The 7,363-nt window shown below is 37.5% G+C and overlaps 1 long non-coding RNA gene across 1 annotated transcript; it reads right to left on the minus strand.

Annotated features, from left to right (window-relative positions):
* Positions 1 to 5,902: 5,902 nt before the first annotated feature.
* LOC110903668 lies at positions 5,903 to 7,064 on the minus strand. The gene is made up of 2 exons (XR_002572093.2): positions 6,532 to 7,064; positions 5,903 to 6,468 (listed from the first exon to the last, which is right to left on the minus strand). It is a non-coding gene; the product is annotated as an uncharacterized LOC110903668 (long non-coding RNA).
* Between the last annotated feature and the right edge of the window lie 299 nt (positions 7,065 to 7,363).

Consider the following 7,363-nt stretch of genomic DNA (forward strand, 5'->3'; position numbering starts at 1 on the left):
GGGTGTGACAAATATGGTGAAAACATGGTAGATACGCCGCTGGTACTTCTTATATATAAGTGTTTTCATCATATTACATATCGTGGGGTTATTTAGTTCACTTGGGTAAACGATTTTGAAACGATGTCACACAACGATGTTTTTCTAAGAGATATAAACTATATGAGTTTTTAACGAGTTTTTACAAGATGTTTTACAAGTTGGTTTTCTAAAGCAAATGTTTTTGGATTAAGAATCATAGCTACGAGGTTTTATAAACTATAACCCACTTGATTTGAGTTGGTTAATTAAGTTGCAATATTATACTCTTTTCAAAACAAAGTTTTTAATAAAGTATTGCAACACTTAAACTAGCCATGAATTCGACACTCCTATAAAACCTATGTACTCGCCAGCATTTCTTTGCTGACTAAGTTTTTATATATGTTTCAGGTGTTGATGCTTGAATGATTTCTAGGATGCATGCGTCACATAGGATCCGGACAAGGCCTTAGGGACATAATAACTATGATAGACAATATAAAACTTGTTTGTTCTATGTTAAGACAATGTTAATGCTTAATTTTATCAATAAAACGAAACACTTTTTGTATCCGTGGTTGTGAAACAATAGCTTCTGTTACAACACTCCTCGACGTTTCCACCACGGTTTGTTGTCCTACGTGGTCGGGGTGTGACACTTTAATTAAAAATTCAGCATTTGACTAACTAATAAAGTGCCAAAACATGAGAAAAATATTACTAGACACTTTCCAAAGTGTCGGGAATAAGTTGTGTCACTAAAAATAGTAATAACGACACTTTAAAGCTTTGTTAAGCACTTTAACGGATCACTATCCAACCGAAAAACCGGACTTTACCCGGAACATAAAAAATATTGCCAACAACATTGTTTTTCTTTTTCTGAGCCAGTTAGGGTCCCTGAATACCCTAACACCCGCTATAATGCATAACACACTAGTAACCGAGTTAACCTTCAACTTAACTTAACTAATGCCTAACTATTAGTTGGAAACTAACCGGATAACCCCCCCCCCCCAACCGAGTTCGGTCACAATGTGACCATCCCTTGTACCTTGATGATTATTTAATTCATCCTTGTCCCATATCAAGTGAACATAGCATCCATTGGTTAATGATGGAGGGTTTTGTCTATAAGAACTAAGCTTAAACCATCATTCTTTCACTAACACACTTTACACAACAACACACTCTCTCCCTCCTTGCTTCCTTTCGGCCGAGAACACCCACATCCATCCATCCATTTTCAATTTCCTTCAAGCTATTCCAAGGGCATACAAGTGTCAAGGATCTCATACGAAGGAGCTCGGTGCATTCGGATAGTGAAGGACCTCACCCCATTGCTTTTATCCACGCGTTTTTCGACTAGTTTCTTCCCTTGCCTCGAGCTAGTAGTAAGTGACTTCAAACACACTCTTGATCTATCTTAAAGTAGTTAAAATGAACTTTGTCGGTTAAAATCTTTGAACTTACAAGAAGACATGCTAAAAGTTTACTAAAATGTTAAATGTGTTGGTTAAAAGCATAAGGGTTGTGTAAATCTTGTAAGACTTGTTTGTTGTAATTATTTAGTGCCGATCTATGTTGTGGTAGCTCGGATCATCATCTAACCCGGATTAGTCATGTTCATGAATCATGACATAGAGTATGTTTAAGTGTAAAAAGGGTTAAATGATGAAACACTACTACACACTAAACATGAACTTGTGTAAAATCGATTTTTCTTATGAAATAGTGTTCTAAACTAGTAGATCTACGGATCTACAAACGGTATTTTCAAAGAACCAAGTGTCGGAAGAAAACATATTTTAAAACCGGATCTTTCATGAATAAGAGTGATTTTTTTGTAAACACGCAAGTATGAAAACACTTGTGTAACACTAAGTTTCGACAAAGAACTATTTTTGTAAAATTCGACAAGAAGTTGTAAAGAAGAAATTCCTTTAAAAACGAGACTTTCAAGAAACCGAGTTGATTTATACCAAGATCCACTAAAAGTAATGGAAATTACTACATATTTTTGGACAAACCACAAGTTCATGTAATTTTTGCGATTTATATACACTTTGACTAGTTTGATGGTTGGATATTGTTATTGTTGAACGAGAAAATTGTTGATTTAAATTATAAAAGAAAAGGATACGCTTGAAAGCGTGGCCACCTCCAGTTACAGAGGAAACTCTGGCGAAATTTTTCTAAAAACCTAACACTTAAAAGTATTTTCATCACAAGTGTTACGAATGTATTTTTGACTTGTTTTCAACATGTAAACTTCGCCACGACTTTATTTACAAAATATCGGAGGTGGGATTTTCACAAAATAAAACAGGGTAAATATATATTTGATATATATTTTTCATAACGTCACTTGTAAAATGTTTATGATTATTTTGTGAAATATACAAATATTATTTTTAGGGTAAAAATAATATTATCAAATGTTAACGATTCCAAAATAATACGAACGCCTTCACGATAAATATTTAAGTTACAACGGTATAGTTAATACCACCCGACCTTTAAAACGTAACTTACGCATTTTAAGGAAATATTTATGAACGCGTATTTTCGTCAAGGTATTATTTTGGGAAAATCATATGTATTAAAATATAATATTTTTGGGAAGAATATTTATATTTTGGAGTAAGAAATAAAATATATATTAAGTGAGACTTAATAATATATTTCGAAGTTATACGAACGCACATGTATCAAATCCCCCATCCTTGGGAAGGAAAATAATTACCAAGTATTTACAAAATGTAAACACGAAATAGTTGTCTAACTATTTCCCAAAAACTTAAACCATGAAACTAAGGCACGGCCGTCCGTCTAATAGAGTTAGTACGTGTAGGTCGTCGCACAGCTGCTTGATCAGGAGATATACTTGGTAGAGACGCACCACTGTGAGTTCATGTCCCCCTTTTCTCTTAACGGTTTTCAGTTTTCTAAACTGCGGGGGTGAAATACATGTTACTATATTTATGAGAACTTTATACATGGTATGGTTAGCGTAAGGAGGTTTACTACTTAGATCATGTGAGTGGGTAGGCGGAAACTTGAGGCCATTAATCCTCAGGGTAGGACCGAGGGACAGGAGCGGTAGATCTATCTGGGTGTAGCGAGCCCAGCCCCAGGCCCAGCATAACGGACCTCGGGGTGACTTTGTGCCCAACGCATAAATCCGCTAGGTTTGAGTCTTCCTACTTGCACTTCACACATATCAATGGCCTTGCAAACCATTGGTGATCTCTTTTTCCTTATTTGCTACATACCAAGATTTTATACATACAAAGGTTTTACTTACTCACTTACACATGAACTCGCTCAACATTATCGTTGATTTTTCCAACTTACATGTATTTCAGGGAACTAAAGATCTGGCGCGGTATGTTACGTTTTTCGCTGCATAAGAGTTCGAGGTCATCCAAGTTTAGGGGATGTGACTTTTACCTGGACGAGTCACAGTCCTTAAACTGTGTTTGTTTCATGTCGATGTTTTCTGAACAATGATATATGTTATCAGGTTGTAATTTCAGTTGCTTGTGTCAACGTCTTCAGACAATGTTATGTTACATATGTTTTTAGAAAACTTAAATGGATGATCTTGCATGGTTTTTATTTCATATAGCTTGTTATGGTTAAGCTATGGTATTAAGAAGTCACACCAAAATTAACCACGCTTCCGCAAAGCCAGGGTGTGACAAGAGCTTGGCGTGACTGGACCGGTATCTTCATTGCGCAGCGGAAGCAAATAAGCTAATACTTCTAGAAAATGAACGCCGCTAAGTACTCGAATTCCCATGGGTTCTCCTATTCCAACCGTTCCATAGTTTTGAAAATGCAACCTGAGAAAGAACATGCGAAAAAGTCAACATAAAGTTGAGCGAGTTCATAGTTTGTTTTAAAAAGATTTTAAATAAATCTTTTTGTATACCGGTTTAAAAGCTGTGGAGAAAATTTAGTAAAATCAGTTTCTCGGCATGTTATATGAAAACTGTGGGTCTAGCCCACAAGAGTATTCGTGCATTGCACGAGAGAGAATGGGCCGAGCCCAAAAGAGTATTTGTAAGCAGGACCAACACGTCCTCTTACTTGTACATAAGTTGAAAACATTATCAAAGTTTGTCAATACATATATTACGAGTTTGCGTCAAATGAATATTAAAAACATTTGAAAGTTACAGTGTTGTAAGTTGGTATGTAAAGCGTCTATGAACATGTTGATCATTAATGTTTCGCGAGGACATTAATTTATGCGATGACATAGGAGGTACTCAACCCGCGTAGGCAATTTAAGTGTCGAACTCTCGACGCTGGACACAACAACACTCTAAGTGGTCACCCATGGACCGTGAGTGGGGCTCGCCCGTACCCATTAGATCTAACCTTTGTTCCTTGGTCCTCAAAAGGATTAATGGCACCTCAGTTACAGCCTATGCTCACATGATCTAAGAGTTCATTCCATAACTTAATCATACCCTAGTTTGACATATATTTCCCCCTGAAAGTTGTAAACCGAAACATTGAAAGGAAAAGGGGGACATGGTCTCACCGAGTTGTCTCGTTTTTCGTACGCAGGCCAACCCAGTCCCGTTGTTGCAACTAGGACATTCTCGTCACTAGTCATGAAAATCATGCATGTTTTGTAGAACCGGTATGTTTAGTATAACTCGTTCGTAAACCATTCAAGTACGTTGAAAATCATTTGCAACATGGTTTATAAAATATGTGTTTTCGTTCATCAAAATATTGTTTGCTTTTGCAAAAACTTGCATGTCTTTCCACCCCCGAAAACATATATAAAAATGTAAAACAGTAAAAAGTGGGGGTTATGAACTCACCTTGATATTCCTGTGCAAAGCTAACTTAGTGTGCTTCCGTAGTGTCGTTCCAAGAACGCGAAGTAGCTAGCGTGCAACTATGACATTCCTACGAAGGAATACTTATAAGTTTTCTAATAAAACAACGTAGTTAAACTACGTGTCCGAGCTCTACCGCGTCGTTAATAAAATGACCCTACGAAGGTGTTCTTATTATGGTTTGAAATACTCAACTATGGTTATTTGATCCCGTTTATATTCGGGATAAAACTAAGTCTCGAAAACGACTTAGATTCCGAGTGTTTAGGATATATATATATATATATATATATATTTATATAAATAAATATACTTATGAAGTCGTGTTGGTCATCGTGAATTAGAAGTACGTGGATGGGTCAACGTACGTCTCGTCGTAGCTTTCATAAGACGTAACTAAATAAATACATATATCTATGTTCGAATCGTTGACGTTTGGAATAAATATAAAACATTACATTATACATATTTTATAAAAGTATACGGACTAATCACGTTTGAAATAAATAAAACGATTACATTTATTTCTTAAGGTCGCACGAATTAGCGACGTTTAAAAATGAATATAAGCCATTGTATTCGTTTTAAAAGAATATTTGGGTTTCAAATAATTGAAAGAAATATAAATAATTATATTTACTTTAAAAGATTTCCGAATACTAAACGTTTGTAATAACTATGAAAACTACATTTAGTGTGTAAAAGGGTTTAAAGTCTTCGTTTAAAATAAATATAAACCGTTATATTTTATTTCATAAAAAAATGTACGAAGTCGATGTGTGAACTACATATTCGAATCCACAATGTTTAAAATAGCCATACATGTTATATTAATTGTATAAAAGTGCTCGGAATATCGTTGTTTGAGGTAATTATAAACCTTATGTTTATGTTGCAAAAATGTCGGGTTTCCGATTTTTAGGAAAAACGGACAGAGTTTCCTCTGTTTTTAGGATAACCTCGACATCCAAAGTGTCGATATTTTAGTCAAAACGCAACAAATTTTCAACAACAATAAATATATAAAATTACTCGCCAAATGTAAAAGCGTAATTAATCAATAATGTATAAACGTTATCTAATCGGGTCGAGCTCGGTCGCGTAAACAACTAAAATCTATAAACTTCTAAACAAAGAATAACTTGCTACACTTAACACTTTACCGGGTCTCGTGAGTCGACCGGCGTTGACTGCTGTTGATCGGACCTTGACTGCCAAGTCTAACCCAAACCGCTCACTGTGACTATTTTGAACCGATCATCTCGAAACAGAACCGGAACCCGAACGTGAACCCAAAACATAACCGATGTTAATCGGACCAATCTGCACTGAGTTGACCAGGTCAACTGACTGTTGACCTGAGTTTGACTGAGTCGACTCGGTTTGACCGAGTTGACCCAAACAGTTGACCATTGTTGACTTTGGCCATTGACCCGAACACCGAACTGAGTCGCGAACCCAAACCAGAATCACTGACTGCTGTTAACCGGGTCTGACTCAAAACTGAAATCTGACCCGAACACGTGTCTGCCTGAATCGGAGCTCCGGAACCCACTCATCAGCCGATATACGACCAAATCAAGGACTAAACATCATTAATCGGAAAAACAAAGAAAAAAATGAATAAACAAAATATTAGGAGACTCACCGGAGCTCCGGTGACCTCCGCCGCCGTCGGCCATCACCGTCAACATCGTTATCTGTAATCACCATCCTTGATACTTGATTCCGATGCTCGTAACTAACATCCCCTTCGATTCCGACGCGAAACCCTCACGCCACCGACGCCGACCTGCCATTTCCGTTCTCTTGAGTTCCTCTCTCTCTCTCTCTTCGACTGGATCTCTCTTCGTCGCTGATCACTCCACTGATCTCTCTCACTCCGATTGAGTTATATATAAAGTGGTACAGGGGGGGTGTCGAGTGGCTGGAAAACACCACCGGCCGTGGTTGTTGAATGTCATCGAGAGAAGGGGGTGGCTGGAACCGCCACCTGATTCCGGCGACCGGTATTGAGAGAGAGGTGAGAGAGAGGTCGAGTGTGTTTGGCTGTGTGTATTTGAAGGATATTGCTCAGTAGATTAGAGGTTTTGAGAATATAAGGTTTTAGGGTTTCAGATCTTGAAGAAAGCAGAGGAAAGATCTCAAGGGTGTGCGTGTTATTTTTGATCTGTGGTTTTCAAATGGAGGAATTAGGGTGTCACTACCCATATATACTTAGGGTTTTATAGTGGGCTTTGGGCTTGGCCCAAGGCCCACAAGCCCAATATCGCGTGTTATAGTGGCCCGATAATTCCTACGAACCCGTTTTCGCACACGAGTGTCGTAAAATGCCGTAGAATATTATTTTAGGGTCGAAAGCACGTGAAATTTTGTCGTATGCCATTAATAGGCGCGTATGCTCGTCAGCCGCGTTAAATCGCGTAAAACATGTCGTCCGTCGTTTCGTGTCCGTTTTGCGTTCCGTTTTCTACTACGGA

Source organism: Helianthus annuus, chromosome 16 (assembly GCF_002127325.2).
Source record: "Helianthus annuus cultivar XRQ/B chromosome 16, HanXRQr2.0-SUNRISE, whole genome shotgun sequence".
In the NCBI taxonomy this organism is placed as follows: domain Eukaryota; kingdom Viridiplantae; phylum Streptophyta; class Magnoliopsida; order Asterales; family Asteraceae; genus Helianthus; species Helianthus annuus.